The sequence below is a fragment of the Pseudophryne corroboree genome, unplaced genomic scaffold (assembly GCF_028390025.1).
Source record: "Pseudophryne corroboree isolate aPseCor3 unplaced genomic scaffold, aPseCor3.hap2 scaffold_724, whole genome shotgun sequence".
Taxonomy (NCBI): Eukaryota; Metazoa; Chordata; class Amphibia; order Anura; family Myobatrachidae; genus Pseudophryne; species Pseudophryne corroboree.
This window is the reverse complement of record NW_026970305.1, coordinates 92493-114127: the sequence shown is the minus strand read 5'-3', so window position 1 is coordinate 114127 and position 21635 is coordinate 92493. Positions and strand designations below refer to the sequence as shown.

At 51.1% G+C, this 21635-nt stretch overlaps 4 non-coding genes across 4 annotated transcripts; all 4 read right to left on the bottom strand.

Annotated features, from left to right (window-relative positions):
- Positions 1–1883: 1883 nt before the first annotated feature.
- Positions 1884–2046, bottom strand: LOC135040045 (U1 spliceosomal RNA). The gene has a single exon (XR_010234005.1). It is a non-coding gene; the product is annotated as a U1 spliceosomal RNA (small nuclear RNA).
- A 152-nt stretch (positions 2047–2198) lies between these two features.
- LOC135040026 (U1 spliceosomal RNA) lies at positions 2199–2362 on the bottom strand. Its single transcript, XR_010233987.1, has one exon. It is a non-coding gene; the product is annotated as a U1 spliceosomal RNA (small nuclear RNA).
- A 671-nt stretch (positions 2363–3033) lies between these two features.
- On the bottom strand, positions 3034–3196 carry LOC135040036 (U1 spliceosomal RNA). The gene has a single exon (XR_010233997.1). It is a non-coding gene; the product is annotated as a U1 spliceosomal RNA (small nuclear RNA).
- Positions 3197–3348: 152 nt separating this feature from the next.
- Positions 3349–3512, bottom strand: LOC135040019 (U1 spliceosomal RNA). Its single transcript, XR_010233981.1, has one exon. It is a non-coding gene; the product is annotated as a U1 spliceosomal RNA (small nuclear RNA).
- Between the last annotated feature and the right edge of the window lie 18123 nt (positions 3513–21635).

The following is a 21635-nucleotide window of genomic DNA, read 5'->3' as shown; positions in this document are numbered from 1 at the left end:
TGGACACTTTTCAGAGAACAAATTTGTTATCATAAAAATAAACCAGAAAATGAAGAGCTGTTTAATCACTCAATTGGATTTTTTTGCCAGCATATTTTTTTTCTCTGCAACCTACTGCTAAATTGTGCTTCCTAGCTGTTTTTATAAAATCACTGAATCAAATCTAACTCTGATTACATCAGGGAAGGCCAGGTACCCACACCATAACAGGGGGTTTGAAATTTTGACTTGTCTACTTAAATATCACCAAAATCTGATCACAAGGTCAATTACATCCCTGGGTGGGATTGAACCACCAACCTTTTGGTTAATAGCCGAACACACTAACCGATTGCGCCACTGAGACACTTTGCAAAAAGTACATACTGACAAAGGCTAATAAGCATTCATCTAGAACGTTTCCTAGAAAAACTTTAAAAAGTCAATAATCTGGAGAGTTTTTGTAAGATGTTTCTTCCATCAACCAACGAAGAAACACATTGGTACTTTCCCACGATGAGTGAGTGCTTCAGGATCTCTTGCACTTACATGTGCAGCAGAGTACTGCAATGGAAGCATGCTGGGCCGATAACCCAGAGGTAGGCAGATTGAAACTATCCTCTGCTATATGCATTTTTTTTTAATTAAAGTAATCCAAAATTGGGATTGATATTTTGGCTCTTTTATTTTTACTTAAAGTACAATAACTTTTACCATTTTAATTTGTTTAATAGTATATTGACAGTATTGTTTTCTTTCAAAAATCCACTTAATTTTCTTTACCCTATTATTAAAATGGTAATTGACAAAAACAAACTACATTGTCACCAGAAGAGCAATACAAAATGTACAAGTGATATATTAAAATCATCTTTCCAGCTTGAATTTCAATGATGCATTGGGGCAACGATTTTGTTAGAAACATCTTCACCCTTAAATAAAGATTTTCTTAATTCCTTACCTGTGTGCTAATTAGATATCACCTTGTTTTCACATTAAACAGACTTCCACATGAGAAAGCAGCAAGGATGCAGTGGCGTTAATGTTTCCTGGTGTCAACCTGTATTATTTCAGTAGATATTGAAATGACGATGCATCTTGCTGCCTTTCCAATGAAGCAAGTTTAATTTAGTAATAGGTGAAAAACCATCCCTACAAAGGTGTTAATCAGATACTTGGCTTTGTGGACACTTTTCAGAGAACAAATTTGTTAGCATAAAAATAAAGCCAGAAAATGAAGAGCTGTTTAATCACTCAATTGGATTTTTTGCCAGCATATTTCTTTTTCTCTGCAACCCACTGCTAAATTGTGCTTCCTAGCTGTTTTTTTTATAAAATCACTTAATCAAATCTAACTCTGATTACATCAGAGAAGGCCAGGTACCCTACACCACAAGAGGGGGTTTGAAATTTTGACTTGTCTACTTAAAGATCACCAAAATCTGATAACAAGGTAAATTACGTCCCTGGGTGGGATTGAACCACCAACCTTTTGGATAATAACCAAGCACGCTAACTGATTGCGCCACAGAGACACTTTGCAAACGTACATTCTGACAAACGCTAATAAGCATTCATCTAGAACGTTTCCTAGAAAAACTTTAAAAAGTCAATAATCTGGAGAGTTTTTGTAAGATGTTTCTTCCATCAATCAACGAAGAACATTCAAGCTGATTTCTTGCAGCAGCTGGGCACTGTAACAGCTCCAGAGCTGCTCTGTAAGGCAACTAAAAGGGTGTGGGCCCTGCAGCACTACCTGTAGTTCGCATTGTGCGTTGGAAGGCACAAAGTAAGCAGACGGGAGAAGTCAGGATAGTGCGCAAGGGCATAGAAGGGAGCGGCTCAAGAAAAGAGAAGTGGAAACAAACAGCAAACTAGGCTGGAGAGAGACCTGAGACAAAGAGATCTGAATTATACGAGAGCCGACCAGGGGAAACACAAATTATGCAGTCGAGTTTCCCACATTTGGGGAAATAGCTGGAGCAGCACACACAGAGTGCAATGGGTGAGCCTTGCCCTGGGAGAAGCACCTTCATGATCATAGTATCTCACCTGGCAGGTAAGTAGGAGTTGGGCAAGAGCTGAGGAGGGTCGCTGCTCGGGCACCCCCCTGTCAAGTGAAGGAGATCCAACTGAGGCAGCACAAGAGAACTCTCGAAAGAAGAACAAGGCTAGAGGAAGATCTGAGACACAGAAATCTGGCTTTTACCAGAGCTGACCAGAGGAAAGCACAAACACAGTCCCCCACTACCACAAATAATGCAGTCGAGTTTCCCACATTTGGGGAAATCATAGGAGTCAGCATACCCAGAATGCAATGAATGAACCTCACCCTGGGAGAACAATCTTCATGACCATGGTATCTCCTATGCAAAATAAGTATGATTTGGGATAGAGCTGGGGAGGGCCGCTGCTCAGGCACATCTCTGTCAAGTAAAGGAGATTCAACTGAGGCAGCACAAGGGAACTCTCATCTGGGGACAACAACTGCTGGGAGAACACATATTTTCAGATGAACATGGGAGGGCAGAAGGCTGCCTAATACTGAAGCACCCCCAAACAACAAACCAAATGCAACAACTAGTACAAGCATTCCTGGGGGAAGGCCTACAGCAGATGGATTTGCATATGGTGATGTCATCCAAGCAGTGGGTCAAAGTTGGCTTCAACCCTCGTCTGCATATGAAAAGAAAAAAGGGATGTGCAGGGCATGGCGTCCTTTTGTGGCGCTTGGATGACCCCTAATTCACATTAAACATCTCCACCCTCCTTCGGTGTGGGTCTCATGTTGGCTATGCCCCAGCCCCTGAAGCATTCACGCTGATTTCTTACAGCAGCTGGGCACTGTAACAGCTCCAGAGCTGCTCTGTAAGGCAAGTAAAAGGGTGTGGGCCCTGCAGCACTACCTGTAGTTTGCATTGTGCATTGGAAGGCACAAAGTAAGCAGACGGGAGAAGTCAGGATAGTGCGCAAGGGCATAGAAGGGAGCGGCTCAAGAAAAGAGAAGTGGAAACAGACAGCAAACTAGGCTGGAGAGAGACCTGAGACAAAGAGATCTGAATTATACGAGAGCCGACCAGGGGAAACACAAATTATGCAGTCAAGTGTCCCACATTTGGGGAAATTGCAGGAGCAGCACACCCAGAGTGCAATGGGTGAGCCTTGCCCTGGGAGAAGCACCTTCATGATCATAGTATCTCACCTGGCAGGTAAGTAGGAGTTGGGCTAGAGCTGGGGAGGGTCGCTGCTCGGGCACCCCCCTGTCAAGTGAAGGAGATCCAACTGAGGCAGCACAAGGGAACTCTTGAAAGAGGAACAAGGCTAGAGGAAGATCTGAGACAAAGAAATCTGACTTTTACCAGAGCTGACCAGAGGAAAGCACAAACACAGTCCCCCTCTACCACAAATAATGCAGTCGAGTTTCCCACATTTGGGGAAATCACAGGGGTCAGCATACCCAGAATGCAATGAATGAACCTCACCCTGGGAGAACAATCTTCATGACCATGGTATCTCCTATGCAAAATAAGTATGATTTGGGATAGGGCTGGGGAGGGCCGCTGCTCAGGCACATCTCTGTCAAGTAAAGGAGATTCAACTGAGGCAGCACAAGGGAACTCTCATCTGGGGACAACAACTGCAGGGAGAACACATATTTTCAGATGAACATGGGAGGGCAGAAGGCTGCCTAATACTGAAGCACCCCCAAACAACAAACCAAATGCAACAACTAGTACAAGCATTCCTGGGGGAAGGCCTGCAGCAGATGGATTTGCATATGGTGATGTCATCCAAGCAGTGGGTCAAAGTTGGCTTCAACCCTCATCTGCATATGAAAAGAGAAAAGGGGCGTGCAGGGCATGGCGGCCTTTTGCGGCGCTTGGATGACCCCTAGTTCGCATTAAACACCTGCACCCTCATTCGGTGTGGGGCTCATGTTGGCTATGCCCCAGCCCCTGAAGCATTCAAGCTGATTTCTTGCAGCAGCTGGGCACTGTAACAGCTCCAGAGCTGCTCTGTAAGGCAAATAAAAGGGTGTGGGCCCTGCAGCACTACCTGTAGTTCGCATTGTGCGTTGGAAGGCACAAAGTAAGCAGACGGGAGAAGTCAGGATAGTGCGCAAGGGCATAGAAGGGAGCGGCTCAAGAAAAGGGAAGTGGAAACAGACAGCAAACTAGGCTGGAGAGAGACCTGAGACAAAGAGATCTGAATTATATGAGAGCCGACCAGGGGAAACACAAATTATGCAGTCAAGTATTGGAAAATTCAGGGCTATGTCGTGTAGATGATGGCCTAACAGGAGGCTTTAAAATTTTCTTTCTAGTGTCCTTCGTTTGGGAGAAAAATGCAAAGGTACAAGACAGCTTTTCCTTGCCAATATCTCTCTTTTGCAAAGAGCTACGCATTGGAAAATTCAGGGCTATGTCGTGTAGATGATGGCCTAACAGGAGGCTTTAAAATTTTCTTTCTAGTGACCTTCGTTTGGGAGAAAAATGCAAAGGTACAAGACAGCTTTTCCTTGCCAATATCTCTCTTTTGCAAAGAGCTGCGCATTGGAAAATTCAGGGCTATGTCGTGTAGATGATGGCCTAACAGGAGGCTTTAAAATTTTCTTTCTAGTGTCCTTCGTTTGGGAGAAAAATGCAAAGGTACAAGACAGCTTTTCCTTGCCAATATCTCTCTTTTGCAAAGAGCTACGCATTGGAAAATTCAGGGCTATGTCGTGTAGATGATGGCCTAACAGGAGGCTTTAAAATTTTCTTTCTAGTGACCTTCGTTTGGGAGAAAAATGCAAAGGTACAAGACAGCTTTTCCTTGCCAATATCTCTCTTTTGCAAAGAGCTGCGCATTGGAAAATTCAGGGCTATGTCGTGTAGATGATGGCCTAACAGGAGGCATTAAAATTTTCTTTCTAGTGTCCTTCATTTGGGAGAAAAATGCAAAGGTACAAGACAGCTTTTCCTTGCCAATATCTCTCTTTTGCAAAGAGCTACGCATTGGAAAATTCAGGGCTATGTCGTGTAGATGATGGCCTAACAGGAGGCTTTAAAATTTTCTTTCTAGTGACCTTCGTTTGGGAGAAAAATGCAAAGGTACAAGACAGCTTTTCCTTGCCAATATCTCTCTTTTGCAAAGAGCTGCGCATTGGAAAATTCAGGGCTATGTCGTGTAGATGATGGCCTAACAGGAGGCTTTAAAATTTTCTTTCTAGTGTCCTTCGTTTGGGAGAAAAATGCAAAGGTACAAGACAGCTTTTCCTTGCCAATATCTCTCTTTTGCAAAGAGCTATGCATTGGAAAATTTAGGGCTATGTCGTGTAGATGATGGCCTAACAGGAGGCTTTAAAATTTTCTTTCTAGTGTCCTTCGTTTGGGAGAAAAATGCAATGGTACAAGACAGCTTTTCCTTGCCAATATCTCTCTTTTGCAAAGAGCTGCGCATTGGAAAATTCAGGGCTATGTCGTGTAGATGATGGCCTAACAGGAGGCTTTAAAATTTTCTTTCTAGTGTCCTTCGTTTGGGAGAAAAATGCAAAGGTACAAGACAGCTTTTCCTTGCCAATATCTCTCTTTTGCAAAGAGCTGCGCATTGGAAAATTCAGGGCTATGTCGTGTAGATGATGGCCTAACAGGAGGCTTTAAAATTTTCTTTCTAGTGTCCTTCGTTTGGGAGAAAAATGCAATGGTACAAGACAGCTTTTCCTTGCCAATATCTCTCTTTTGCAAAGAGCTGCGCATTGGAAAATTCAGGGCTATGTCGTGTAGATGATGGCCTAACAGGAGGCTTTAAAATTTTCTTTCTAGTGTCCTTCGTTTGGGAGAAAAATGCAAAGGTACAAGACAGCTTTTCCTTGCCAATATCTCTCTTTTGCAAAGAGCTACGCATTGGAAAATTCAGGGCTATGTCGTGTAGATGATGGCCTAACAGGAGGCTTTAAAATTTTCTTTCTAGTGTCCTTCGTTTGGGAGAAAAATGCAAAGGTACAAGACAGCTTTTCCTTGCCAATACTGAAGACATTTTCCCCACAAGGCCCTTTGGAGAGACAGAGAGAGAGTATGCCAGCACATACCCCAGCGCTATATAACCCAGGAATAGCACAGTAACTTAATGTTTGAACAATCGGTGAGGGGGAACATCTTGAAACCCCAGTTTGTACCCTTGGGACACTATTTGTAAAACACACGAGTCCATGTCCGAATGAATCCAGAACTGACTGAAGAGTTTTAGACGTGCCCCCACTGGTGCGGGCTCCTGCAAGAGAGCCCCAGCGTCATGCAGTGGATTTGGCAGAAGCAGAGGATGATCTCTGCTCCTGCGATCTTGAAGAGGATGCAGACCTCTTCTCTCTTCTCCTTCCTCTACCTGCAAAGAAAGGGGAATCTTAACTTTTTGCATATCTATTGGGCCGAAATGACTGCATCAGAGAATGATGCGTCTTCATCCGTTGGGAGGGAACATAGGGCAAGAAGGTTGACTTACCTGCGGGAGCTGCCGAGATCAAATTAACTAGGCAGTCACCAAACAAGGCTTCACCTTCATAGGGAAGAGACTCCCTTTCTTCTTGGAGTCAGCATCAGCATTCTCTTGGTGAATCCACAATGCCCTCCTATCCGACACTGCCATGAAATTGGCCCGTGAACTCAAGAGTCCTATATCCCTTGCAGTCTCACGTAAGTATGCTGCAGTGTCCTTGATATGATACAACGTAAGGAGTATCCCATCTCTCCAGGGTATCTATATCGGATGACAAGGTATTCGACCAATTCTTGAATACTACTACTCACCCATGCACATGTAATGGCAGGTCTAAGTAATGTACCCGTGGTTACATAACTAGAAATAATGTAGCTTCCTGCATACGATCCGCTGGATTTGTGACAGGGCCCCGTGCAGAACAGGGGGTGACTCCCACTTTATTCTGTCCGCGGCGGGAAATGAATAAACAACCAGAATCCTTTTGGGGATTTGAAACCATCTTGTCGAGCTGGCCCAGACTTTCTCAAACAGAGATGGAGGAACGTTACATCAGCTTTCATTATATATCTATATATACATACATATAGACCCCTTTGTCAGGAACAGCAGGGTCTTCAGTGATTTTAATATGTCCTTAATATCCACAATCATGTACTGAATGCTCCTTGCCAATATTGGATCTAATCAGGAAACATTATGGTCGACATAAGTATCAGTATCCGTGTCAGTATCAGTGTGTAGTAACTGGGCAAAATAACATTTTTGCGACCCAGCGGGGCCTGAGGGAAAAGAAACATAGCCATGAATATCACATCTATTCTCTACGTCTGTGTCTGGGACACAGATTTATCCAACCTTACTCTGATATTACTGAAACATTTACCCAGTCAGTTATTGGTGGTGCCAACAGGGCCACCATCATATGTCTGCATTCCTAATATAGTTTCCTCTTGGGAAAAACATTCAGCCACCGACATGTTGACACACATATACCAAGTACCCACAGACACACCGGCTTATGGGGGACAGACCGTCAGTAAATCTGTCAGAGGGACACAGAGGATTTTTCAGCTCACAATCCAGCGCCAAAAGTACACAGTCTGGGAAATAATAAACTCTATAGTGATAGACTTGTAATGCTCTAAAGATGTTCTGGTGAGGTGAGGAAGAAGCCCCGCCGCTGTAATGGCGCGTATCTGTCCCGCTCAGAAATAATTAATTACGCTATTGGGGTAAGGACAGTGCCCAGGCACTAATGTCCACTTTTTCCAGCCTTTTGTGAAACATTAAGTTACTGTGTTATTCCTGGGTTATATAGCGCTGGGGAGTGTGCTGGCATACTCTCTCTCTGTCTCTCCAAAGGGCCTTGTGGGGAAACTATCTTCAGAAAAAGTATTCCCTGTGTGTGTGGTGTGTCGGTACACGTGTGTCGACATGTCTGAGGAAGAAGGCTATATTAGAGAGGAGCGGGAGCAAATGAATGTGGTGTCTCCGCTGACACCTGATTGGATGGATATGTGGAATGTTTTAAATGCTAGTGTAAACTCATTGTACAAAAGATTAGACAAGGCTGAAGCTTTGGGACAGTCAGGGACTCAACCCATGCCTGATCCTATGTTGCAGGGACTGTCAGGGTCTCATAAGCGCCCACTATCCCAGATTGTTGACACAGATACCGACACGGATTCTGACTCCAGTGTCGATTACGATGATGCAAAGTTACAGCCAAAATTGGCAAAATCCATTCGATATATGATTATGGCAATAAAAGATGTTTTGCACATCACAGAGGAACCCCCTGTCCCTGACAAGAGGGAACATATGTACAAGGGAAAGAAGCCTGAGGTAACCTTTGAGGGGGTCACACGAGCTGAACGAGTTATGTGAAAAAGCTTGGGAATCTCCAGATAAAAGACTGCAGATTTCCAAAAGGATTCTTATGGCGTATCCTTTTCCATCAACGGATAGGTTACGATGGAAATCCTCCCATAGGATGGACAAAGCATTAACACGCACAGCTACAGTTGGAAAATCAAATTTTTTACCTTATGTTCCCTCACAGCATAAGAAAGCTCCGCATTATCAAATGCAGTCCTTTCGGTCACAAAGAAACAAGAAAGTGCGAGGTGCGTCCTTTCTTGCCAGAGGTAGGGGCAGAGGAATAAAGCTGCACAACACAGCTAGTTCCCAGGAACAGAAGTCCTCCCCGGCCTCTACAAAATCTACCTCATGACGCTGGGGCTCCACTGGCAGAGTCCGGCCCATGTGATGTCATGCAGCTGCTCTGACCACGCCTCCTGTTTCTCCGTTGCCGACCCCATTTTGAAACCGTGCCCCCGCACCGCTCCATCTCCGACTTGGAAATGGAGTGTTGTTGACCCCCCTCCCCCCCCCCTTCACCGATTCACAGGCAGAGGTGATCGCATTATCTGCGGGGTGCCGCAGAAAATGCAGGCGGATGCGTATGCTCTTAGCAGTTTTTGCAGTTGGATTGCGATCCAACCTGAATCAGGCCCTATTACCTATCACAATGCACTGCGGGTAGTACAAAATGGGGTTAATATAGGAGAAAAAACCCCAGAGCTGTGCTCCTTAATTGTCCCTGGTGGCTAGTGGAGCGGCTGCCCAGTAATCAGTGTCCACGCCAGTGCGCACACGGCCCGCCCCCATCAGCGGCCTCGTGATCCCGGAGGGCGGTGTGTGTGTGACTGACCTTAGGAAGAAACCGGAGCCTCCGCTGCAGTGACCCAGCAACCGGGGCACGGGAGTATACTGCGCCACTGGGAGTGATGGAGCTGCAGTAAAGAGGTCTATTAGACCTAGCCTGCTGCAGCCCTTGTAGATTCTTATAAAAAAAGTTCTTCTTTTCTTGCCAAAATTAATAGCTAAGAATAGGCTGCCTGAGGCAGCCCCCTGTTAAGTGGCCTGCTACTGAAGGCACCAACTACAAACTGAGCTCCCTGTTCATGGAAGCGAGGTTATAGAGGAGCATCTTGGGAACAGTCAAAAGCTTTGAGCCTGTTGGTGCCTCAGATCAAGATCCTACTCTGGTGTACATATACAATGTGAATCCTTGTGGAGTCCAGTGTACCCCACAGAAGAAATGAATGCGTCACACCCATTGGCAGCAACATTAGAATAGCTGCTGATGGGCACAATTGAGAAAGGAAGGGGGGAAAACATTTGAATCCAGCACATATATGTAATTTGAATATGTAATTTGTACCTTCCTACTTTAAAATGTAATGGATGAACCTCACCCTGTGAGAACTATCTTCATGATCAAGAGATCTCATATGCAAGATAAGTATGTGTTGGGATAGGGCTGTGGAGGGCGGCTGCTCGGGCACACCCCTGTCAAGTTAAGGAGATTCAACTGAGGAAGCACAAGGGAACTCTCATCTGGGAACAACAACTGCAGGGAGAACACATTTTCAGACGAATGTGGGAGGGCAGAAGGCTGCCTAATACTGAAGCACCCCCAAACAACAAACCAAATGCAACAACTACTGCAAGCATTCCTGGGGGAAGGCCTGCAGCAGATGGATTTGCATATAGTGATGTCATCCAAGCAGTGGGCATAGTTGGCTGCAACCCTCGTCTGCATATGAAAAGAGAAAAGGGTCACGCAGGGCATGGCGGCCTTTGTGGGGTTGCGCTTGGATGACCCCTAAATCGCTTTATACACCCCCACCCCCCATCAGTGTGGGCTCATGTTGGCCATGCCCCAGCCCCTGAAGCATTCAAGCTGATTTCTTGCAGCAGCTGGACCCAGAAACAGCTCCAGAGTTGCTCTACAAGACAAGTAAAAGGGTGTGAGCCCTGCAGCACCACCTGTAGTTTGCATACACACATATATAGGACAGCATCTCTTATATGCCCCAGGGTCAATAAAATAGTATCCTTATCTAGGGTATCCATCCCCACAGATAAGGTATCCGTCCATGCCGCTACAGCACTACACACCCAGGCCGACGCAATTGCCGGTCTGAGTAAGGTACCTGAATGTGTATAAATGGACTTCAGGGTAATCTCCTGTTTGCGGTCAGCAGACTCTTTGAGGGTAGCCGTATACTGGGACGGGAGGGCTACCTTCTTGGATAAGCGTGTTAATGCTTTGTCCACCCTAGGGGAGGATTCCCATCGTAACCTATCCATTGATGGGAAAGGATACGCCATAAGAATCCTTTTGGAAATCTGCAGTCTTTTATCTGGAGATTCCCAAGCTTTTTCACATAACTCGTTCAGCTCGTGTGACCCCCTCAAAGGTTACCTCAGGCTTTTTCACCTTGTACATATGTACCCTCTTGTCAGGGACAGGGGGTTCCTCCCTGATGTGCAAAACATCTTTTATTGCCATAATCATATATCGAATGGATTTTGCCAATTTTGGCTGTAACTTTGCATCATCGTAATCGACACTGGAGTCAGAATCCGTGTCTGTATCTGTGTCAACAATCTGGGATAGTGGGCGCTTATGAGACCCTGACAGTCCCTGCAACATAGGATCAGGCATGGGTTGAGACCCTGACTGTCCCAAAGCTTCAGCCTTGTCTAATCTTTTGTGCAATGAGTTTACACTAGCATTTAAAACATTCCACATATCCATCCAATCAGCTGTCGGCGGAGACACCACATTCATTTGCTCCTGCTCCTCTCTAATATAGCCTTCTTCCTCAGACATGTCGACACATGTGTACCGACACACCACACACACAGGGAATGCTTTTTCTGAAGACAGTTTCCCCACAAGGCCCTTTGGAGAGACAGAGAGAGAGTATGCCAGCACACACCCCAGCGCTATATAACCCAGGAATACACAGTAACTTAATGTTTGCCCAGTAGTACTGCAGCATGTAATTTGCGCCAAATTATGTGCCCCCCCCCCCCTCTTTTCAACTCTCTTGTCTACCGTGGTATAAGCAGGGGAGAGTCCGGGGAGCTTCCTCTCAGCGGTGCTGTGAAGAAAAAATGGCGCTGGTGAGTGCTGAGGGAGAAGCCCCGCACCCTCGGCGGCAGGCTTCTGTCCCGCTTAAACTGTAAAATTGGCGGGGGCTCATACATATATACAGTGCCCCGCTGTATATGTGTTATATTTTTGCCAAAAAGAGGTTTATATTGCTGCCCAGGGTGCCCCCCCCCCCCCTGCGCCCTGCACCCTTACAGTGACCGGAGTGTGTGAGGTGTATGGGAGCAATGGCGCACAGCTGCAGTGCTGTGCGTTACTTCAGTGAAGATCATGAAGTCTTCTGCCGCCTCTGAAGTCTTCTTTTCTTCTCATACTCACCCGGCTTCTATCTTCCGGCTCTGCAAGGGGGACGGAGGCGCGGCTCTGGGACGGACGGCGAGGGTGAGATCCTGCGTACCAATCCCTCTGGAGCTAATGGTGTCCAGTAGCCTAAGAAGCAGGACCTTGCAACTCAGAGAGTAGGGCTGCTTCTCTCCCCTCAGTCCCTCGATGAGGGAGTCTGTTGCCAGCAGTGCTCCCTGAAAATTAAAAACCTAACAAAATACTTTCTGTCAGAAAGCTCAGGAGAGCTCCTGAAAAGCACCCAGTCTCCACTGGGCACAGTATCAAACTGAGGTCTGGAGGAGGGGCATAGAGGGAGGAGCCAGTGCACACCCAGAACTAAAGTCTTTCTTAAAGTACCCATGTCTCCTGCGGAGCCTATCTATCCCCATGGTCCTTACGGAGTCCCCAGCATCCTCTAGGACGTTAGAGAAAATAGGATTTTAATACCTACCGGTAAATCCTTTTCTCTTAGTCCGTAGAGGATGCTGGGCACCCGTCCCAGTGCGTACTGTGTCTGCAGTTATTAAATGGCCCTTAACTCCAGAACATTTATGTGGAGAAAACTTTCCTGACTTGACCATCTTCCTTGGATGTTTTCCCCCTGTGTGACTGCTCCCCAGCCTCGGAGGGTTGCATCCATGGTCCCTAGGATCCAGTCCTGGATCCCGAACCATCGCCCCTCTAGGAGGTGAGAACTGTGCAGCCACCAATGGAGTAAGATTCTGGTCTTGGAAGACAGGATTATCCTCCGGTGCATGTGTAGGTGGGATCCGGACCACTTGTCCAACAGGTCCCACTGGAACACTCTGGCATGGAACCTGCCAAACTGAATGGCCTCGTAGGCCGCAACCATCTTCCCCAGCAACAGAATGCATTGATGGATTAACACTCTTGCTGGTTTCAGAATTTGTTTGACCAGACTCTGGAACTCCATAGCCTTTCCACTGGAAGAAAGCCTCTTCTGTGTCCAGTATGACTCCCAGAAACAACAACCGCGTCATTGGGACCAACTGCGATTTTGGCAAGTTTAGGAGCCAACCATGTTGTTGAAGAACTGTCAGGGAGAGTAGATGTTTTGCACCAACTGGTCCCTGGATCTCGCCTTTATCAGGAGATCATCCAAGTACTGCATAATTGTGACTCCTTGCTTGCGAAGGAGAACCATCATTTCCACCATCACCCTGGGGAAAATCCTCGGAGCCGTGGACAGACCAAACGGCAACGTCTGAAATTGGTAATGACAATCCTGAATTGCAAACCTTAGGTAGCTTGATGCAGTGGCTAAACGGGAACATGTAATTAGGCATCCTTATGTCTACCAAAACCATGAAATCTCCTTCCTCCGGACTGGAGATCCCTACCCTGAGAGATTCCATCTTGAAATTGAATTTCTTCAGGTAGAAATTGAGGGATTTCAAATTTAAGATTGGTCTGACTGAGCCGTCCGGCTTCGGGAGCACGAAGAGGCTTGAATAAAAACCTTCTCCCTGATGACTAAGGCCGATTTGAACAATCGGTGAGGGGGAACGTCTTGAAACCCCAGTTTGTACCCTTGTGACACTATTTGTAAAACCCACGAGTCCATGTCCAAATTAATCCAGAACTGACTGAAGTGTTTTAGACGTGCCCCCACTGGTGTGGGCTCCTGCAAGAGAGCCCCAGCGTCATGCAGTGGATTTGGCAGAAGCAGAGGACGATCTCTGCTCCTGCGATCTTGAAGAGGCTACAGACCTCTTCCCTCTTCTCCTTCCTCTACCTGCAAAGAAAGGGGAATCTTAACTTCTTGCATATCTATTGGGACAAAATGACTGCGTTAGACAATGATGCGTCTTTATCCGTTGAGAGGGAACATAGGGCAAGAAGGTTGACTTACCTGCGGGAGCTGCCGAGATCAAATTAACTAGGCCGTTGCCAAACAAGGCTTCACCTTCAAAGGGAAGAGACTCCCTTTCTTCTTGGAGTCAGCATCAGCATTCCCTTGGTGAATCCACAATGCCCTCCTATCCGAGACTGCCATGAAATTGGCCCGTGAACTCAAGAGTCCTATATCCCTTGCAGTCGTAAGTATGCTGCAGTGTCCTTGATATGATCCAACGTAAGGAGTATCCCATCTCTCCAAGATATCTATATCGGAAGACAAGGTATTCGACCAATTCTTGAATACTACTACTCACCCATGCGCATGTAATGGCAGGTCTAAGTAATGTACCCATGGTTACATAACTAGAAATAATGTAGCTTCCTGCATATGATCCGCTGGATTTGTGACAGGGCCCCGTGCAGAACAGGGGGTGACTCCCACTTTATTCTGTCCGCAGCAGGAAATTAATAAACAATCGGAAACCTTTTGGGGATTTGAAACCATCTTGTCGAGCTGGCCCAGACTTTCTCAAACAGAGATGGAGGAACGTTACATCAGCTTTCATTATATATCTATATATACATACATATAGACCCCTTTGTCAGGAACAGCAGGGTCCTCAGTGATGTTAATATGTCCTTAATATCCACAATCATGTACTGAATGCTCCTTGCCAATATTGGATCTAATCAGGAAATATTATGGTCGACATAGGAATCAGTGTCCGAGTCAGTATCAGTGTGTAGTAACATTTTTGCGGGCCTGAGGGAAAAGAAGCATAGCCATGAACATCACATCTATTCTCTACGTCTGTGTCTGGGACACAGATTTATCCAACCTCACTCTGATATTATTGAAACTTTCACCCAGTCAGTTATTGGTGGTGCCAACAGGGCCACCATCATATGTCTGCATTCCTAATATAGTTTCCTCTTGGGAAAAACATTCAGCCACCGACATGTTGACACACATGTACCAAGTACCCACAGACACATCGGCTTATCGGGGATAGACCTACAGTAAATCTGTCAGAGGGACAGAGAGGATTTTTCAGCTCACAACCCAGCGCCAAAAGTACACAGTCTGGGAAATAATAAACTCTATAGTGATAGACTTGTAACGCTCTATAGATGTGCTGGTGAGGTGAGGAAGAAGCCCCGCCGCTGTAATGGCACGCTTCTGTCCCGCTCAGAAACAAATAATTAATTACGCTGGCGGGGTAAGGACAGTGCCCAGGCACTAATGTCCACTTTTGCCAGCCTTTTGTGAGGAATTTATGCTGCCCAGGGTGCCCCCCCCCCCCCACCCACATGCCCTGCACCCTGCAGTGCCTGTGTTTGTGTGGAAGCATGGCGCACAGCATTCCGCTCGCTGCGTGGTACCTCAGAATGCCGTCACTGGAGAAGAAGTCTTCTGTTCTTCTGCTACTCGCCTGTCTTCTGACTTCTGGCTCTGTAAGGGGGTGATGGCAGGCTACGGGAGTGGGCATCTAGGCGTACCCAGCGATCAGCACCCTCAGGAGCTAATGGTGTCCTGTCAGCCAGAAGCAGAGCCACTATCCCAGATTGTTGACACAGATACAGACACGGATTCTGACTCCAGTGTCGATTACGATGATGCAAAGTTACAGCCAAAATTGGCAAAATCCATTCGATATATGTAGGCCGGACACACAGCAGGTGAGGGGGGGGGTGGCTGGACACACAGCAGGGAGGGGGGGTAGGCAGGACACACAGCAGGGGAGGGGAGGGTGGCCGGACAAAAAGCAGGGAAGGGGGGGGGGTAGGCCGGACACACAGCAGGGGAGGGGGGGTGGCTGGACACACAGCAGGTGAGGGGGGGCTGGACACACAGCAGGTGAGGGGGGGGGGGGGCTGGACACACAGCAGGTGAGGGGGGGGGCTGGACGCACAGCAGGTGAGGGGGGGGGCTGGACACACAGCAGGTGAGGGGGGGGGGCTGGACACACAGCAGGTGAGGGGGGGGGCTGGACACACAGCAGGTGAGGGGGGGGGCTGGACACACAGCAGGTGAGGGGGGGGGTGGCTGGACACACAGCAGGGAGGGGGGGTAGGCAGGACACACAGCAGGGGAGGGGAGGGTGGCCGGACAAAAAGCAGGGAGGGGGGGGGTAGGCCGGACACACAGCAGGGGAGGGGGGGTGGCTGGACACACAGCAGGTGAGGGGGGGGGGGCTGGACACACAGCAGGTGAGGGGGGGGGGGCTGGACACACAGCAGGGGGGGGGGCTGGACACACAGCAGGTGAGGGGGGGGCTGGACACACAGCAGGTGAGGGGGGGGGCTGGACACACAGCAGGTGAGGGGGGGGGGCTGGACACACAGCAGGTGAGGGGGGGGGGCTGGACACACAGCAGGTGAGGGGGGGGGGGGCTGGACACACAGCAGGTGAGGGGGGGGCTGGACACACAGCAGGTGAGGGGGGGGTGGCTGGACACACAGCAGGGAGGGGGGGTAGGCAGGACACACAGCAGGGGAGGGGAGGGTGGCCGGACAAAAAGCAGGGAGGGGGGGGGGGTAGGCCGGACACACAGCAGGGGAGGGGGGGGTGGACACACAGCAGGTGAGGGGGGGGGGCTGGACACACAGCAGGTGAGGGGGGGGGGTGGACACACAGCAGGTGGGGGGGGGGGCTGGACACACAGCAGGTGAGGGGGGGGGGGGGCTGGACACACAGCAGGTGAGGGGGGGGCTGGACACACAGCAGGTGAGGGGGGGGGCTGGACACACAGCAGGTGAGGGGGGGGCTGGACACACAGCAGGTGAGGGGGGGTGGGCTGGACACACAGCAGGTGAGGGGGGGGGGCTGGACACACAGCAGGTGAGGGGGGGGGCTGGACACACAGCAGGTGAGGGGGGGGGGCTGGACACACAGCAGGTGAGGGGGGGGGGGCTGGACACACAGCAGGTGAGGGGGGGGGCTGGACACACAGCAGGTGAGGGGGGGGGCTGGACACACAGCAGGTGAGGGGGGGGGGCTGGACACACAGCAGGTGAGGGGGGGTGGGCTGGACACACAGCAGGGGAGGGGAGGGTGGCCGGACACACAGCAGGGGAGGGGAGGGTGGCCGGACACACAGCAGGGGAGGGGAGGGTGGCCGGACACACAGCAGGGGAGGGGAGGGTGGCCGGACACACAGCAGGGAGGGGAGGGGGTAGGGGGTGGCCGAACACAGCAGGAAGAGGGGGGAGTTGCCGAACACACAGCAGGGGAGGGGAGGGGATGGTGGCCAGACAAACAGCAGGGGAGGGGGGGGGAGGGTAGGCCGGACACACAGCAGGTGAGGGGGGGGGGTGGCTGGACACACAGCAGGGAGGGGGGGTAGGCAGGACACACAGCAGGGGAGGGGAGGGTGGCCGGACAAAAAGCAGGGAGGGGGGGGGGTAGGCCGGACACACAGCAGGGGAGGGGGGGTGGCTGGACACACAGCAGGTGAGGGGGGGGCTGGACACACAGCAGGTGAGGGGGGGGGGCTGGACACACAGCAGGTGAGGGGGGGGGCTGGACACACAGCAGGTGAGGGGGGGGGCTGGACACACAGCAGGTGAGGGGGGGGGCTGGACACACAGCAGGTGAGGGGGGGGCTGGACACACAGCAGGTGAGGGGGGGGGCTGGACACACAGCAGGTGAGGGGGGGGGGTGGCTGGACACACAGCAGGGAGGGGGGGTAGGCAGGACACACAGCAGGGGAGGGGAGGGTGGCCGGACAAAAAGCAGGGAGGGGGGGGGGTAGGCCGGACACACAGCAGGGGAGGGGGGGTGGCTGGACACACAGCAGGTGAGGGGGGGGCTGGACACACAGCAGGGGAGGGGAGGGTGGCCGGACAAAAAGCAGGGAGGGGGGGGGGTAGGCCGGACACACAGCAGGGGAGGGGGGGTGGCTGGACACACAGCAGGTGAGGGGGGGGCTGGACACACAGCAGGTGAGGGGGGGGGGCTGGACACACAGCAGGTGAGGGGGGGGGCTGGACACACAGCAGGTGAGGGGGGGGGCTGGACACACAGCAGGTGAGGGGGGGGGCTGGACACACAGCAGGTGAGGGGGGGGCTGGACACACAGCAGGTGAGGGGGGGGGCTGGACACACAGCAGGTGAGGGGGGGGCTGGACACACAGCAGGTGAGGGGGGGGCTGGACACACAGCAGGTGAGGGGGGGGGGCTGGACACACAGCAGGTGAGGGGGGGGGGGCTGGACACACAGCAGGTGAGGGGGGGGTGGCTGGACACACAGCAGGGAGGGGGGGTAGGCAGGACACACAGCAGGGGAGGGGAGGGTGGCCGGACAAAAAGCAGGGAGGGGGGGGTAGGCCGGACACACAGCAGGGGAGGGGGGGTGGCTGGACACACAGCAGGTGAGGGGGGGGCTGGACACACAGCAGGTGAGGGGGGGGGGGCTGGACACACAGCAGGTGAGGGGGGGGGCTGGACACACAGCAGGTGAGGGGGGGGCTGGACACACAGCAGGTGAGGGGGGGGGGCTGGGCACACAGCAGGTGAGGGGGGGGCTGGACACACAGCAGGTGAGGGGGGGGGGGGCTGGACACACAGCAGGTGAGGGGGGGGGGGCTGGACACACAGCAGGTGAGGGGGGGGGCTGGACACACAGCAGGTGAGGGGGGGGGGCTGGACACACAGCAGGTGAGGGGGGGGGGTGGCTGGACACACAGCAGGGAGGGGGGGTAGGCAGGACACACAGCAGGGGAGGGGAGGGTGGCCGGACAAAAAGCAGGGGGGGGGGGGGTAGGCCGGACACACAGCAGGGGAGGGGGGGTGGCTGGACACACAGCAGGTGAGGTGGGGGCTGGACACACAGCAGGTGAGGGGGGGGGGCTGGACACACAGCAGGTGAGGGGGGGGGCTGGACACACAGCAGGTGAGGGGGGGGGCTGGACACACAGCAGGTGAGGGGGGGGGCTGGACACACAGCAGGTGAGGGGGGGGGCTGGACACACAGCAGGTGAGGGGGGGGCTGGACACGCAGCAGGTGAGGGGGGGGGGGGCTGGACACGCAGCAGGGGAGGGGGGGTAGGCCGGACACACAGCAGGGGAGGGGAGGGTGGCCGGACACACAGCAGGGGAGGGGAGGGTGGCCGGACACACAGCAGGGGAGGGGAGGGTGGCCGGACACACAGCAGGGGAGGGGAGGGTGGCCGGACACACAGCAGGGAAGGGGAGGGTGGCCGGACAAACAGCAGGGAGGGGGGGGGGGGTAGGCCGGACACACAGCAGGGGAGGAGGGGGGGGGCTGGACACACAGCAGGTGAGGGGGGGGGCTGGACACACAGCAGGTGAGGGGGGGTAGGCCGGACACACAGCAGGGAGGGGGGGGGGGTAGGCCGCCGGACACACAGCAGGGGAGGGGAGGGTGGCCGGACAAACAGCAGGGAGGGGGGGGTAGGCCGGACACACAGCAGGTGAGGGGGGGGGGTGGCTGGACACACAGCAGGTGAGGGGGGGGGTCTGGACACACAGCAGGGAGGGGGGGGGGTAGGCCGGACAAACAGCAGGGAGGGGGTAGGCCGTAGGCCGGACACACAGCAGGGAGGGGGGGGGGCAGGACACACAGCAGGGGGGGGGTAGGCCAGACACACAGCAGGTGAGGGGGGGGGGGGCTGGACACACAGCAGGGAGGGGGGGGGGTAGGCTGGACACACAGCAGGTGAGGGGGGGGGGCTGGACACACAGCAGGTGAGGGGGGGGGCTGGACACACAGCAGGTGAGGGGGGGGGTAGGCCGGACACACAGCAGGTGAGGGGGGGGTGGCTGGACACACAGCAGGGAGGGAAGGGGGTAGCCTTATTATAATAACCGTGTGGGGGAGGAGTCTGCGGCGGTGGGTGAATGAGATGTGGGGGCAGGCTGCTAAGGGTGCAGGGGAGGAGGGGAAGGGAGCCGGATGGATCTGAATGTGAGCCGCACGTAAGGGACCATACTGATCCTCCCCACCTCAGCCCGCTGGTGCTGCTGCTGCTGCTGCCTGACTTCTTCCGTGCAGCACAGCTGTCTTCTCCGGCTGCCGCTGCCGCTCCCGCACCCGCTTCAGGTGTGGGGGTAAAACTAGAGATGAGCGGGTTCGGTTTCTCTGAATCCGAACCCGCCAGAACTTCATGTTTTTTTTCACGGGTCCGAGCGACTCGGATCTTCCCGCCTTGCTCGGTTAACCCGAGCGCGCCCGAACGTCATCATGACGCTGTCGGATTCTCGCGAGGCTCGGATTCTATCGCGAGACTCGGATTCTATATAAGGAGCCGCGCGTCGCCGCCATTTTCACACGTGCATTGAGATTGATAGGGAGAGGACGTGGCTGGCGTCCTCTCCGTTTAGACACTTGATTTACTAATTTTGGGGAGCATTAGGAGTACTCAGTAGTGTACAGTGCAGAGTTTTGCTGATAGTGACCAGTGACCACCACTTTTATTTATAATCCGTTCTCTGCCTGAAAAAAGCGATACACAGCACACAGTGACTCAGTCACATACATACCATTTCTGTGTGCACTGCTCAGGCTCAGGCCAGTGTGCTGCATCATCTATATATATTATATATCTGTCTGACTGCTCAGCTCACACAGCTTATAATTGTGGGGGAGACTGGGGAGCACTACTGCAGTGCCAGTTATAGGTTATAGCAGGAGCCAGGAGTACATAATATTATATTAAAATTAAACAGTGCACACTTTTGCTGCAGGAGTGCCACTGCCAGTGTGACTAGTGACCAGTGACCTGACCACCAGTATATAATATTAGTAGTATACTATCTCTTTATCAACCAGTCTATATTAGCAGCAGACACAGTACAGTGCGGTAGTTCACGGCTGTGGCTACCTCTGTGTCGGCACTCGGCAGCCCGTCCATAATTGTATATACCAGTGACCTAACCGTGGTTTTTTTTTCTTTCTTTATACATACATACTAGTTACGAGTATACTATCTCTTTATCAACCAGTCTATATATTAGCAGCAGACACAGTACAGTGCGGTAGTTCACGGCTGTGGCTACCTCTGTGTCGGCACTCGGCAGCCCGTCCATAATTGTATATACCACCTAACCGTGGTTTTTTTTTCTTTCTTTATACATACATACTAGTTACGAGTATACTATCTCTTTATCAACCAGTCTATATATTAGCAGCAGACACAGTACAGTGCGGTAGTTCACGGCTGTGGCTACCTCTGTGTCGGCACTCGGCAGCCCGTCCATAATTGTATATACCACCTAACCGTGGTTTTTTTTTCTTTCTTTATACATACATACTAGTTACGAGTATACTATCTCTTTATCAACCAGTCTATATATTAGCAGCAGACACAGTACAGTGCGGTAGTTCACGGCTGTGGCTACCTCTGTGTCGGCACTCGGCAGCCCGTCCATAATTGTATATACCACCTAACCGTGTTTTTTTTTTCTTTCTTTATACATACATACTAGTTACGAGTATACTATCTCTTTATCAACCAGTCTATATATTAGCAGCAGACACAGTACAGTGCGGTAGTTCACGGCTGTGGCTACCTCTGTGTCGGCACTCTGCAGCCCGTCCATAATTGTATATACCACCTAACCGTGGTTTTTTTTTCTTTCTTTATACATACATACTAGTTACGAGTATACTATCTCTTTATCAACCAGTCTATATATTAGCAGCAGACACAGTACAGTGCGGTAGTTCACGGCTGTGGCTACCTCTGTGTCGGCACTCGGCAGCCCGTCCATAATTGTATATACCACCTAACCGTGGTTTTTTTTTCTTTCTTTATACATACATACTAGTTACGAGTATACTATCTCTTTATCAACCAGTCTATATATTAGCAGCAGACACAGTACAGTGCGGTAGTTCACGGCTGTGGCTACCTCTGTGTCGGCACTCGGCAGCCCGTCCATAATTGTATATACCACCTAACCGTGGTTTTTTTTTCTTTCTTTATACATACATACTAGTTACGAGTATACTATCTCTTTATCAACCAGTCTATATATTAGCAGCAGACACAGTACAGTGC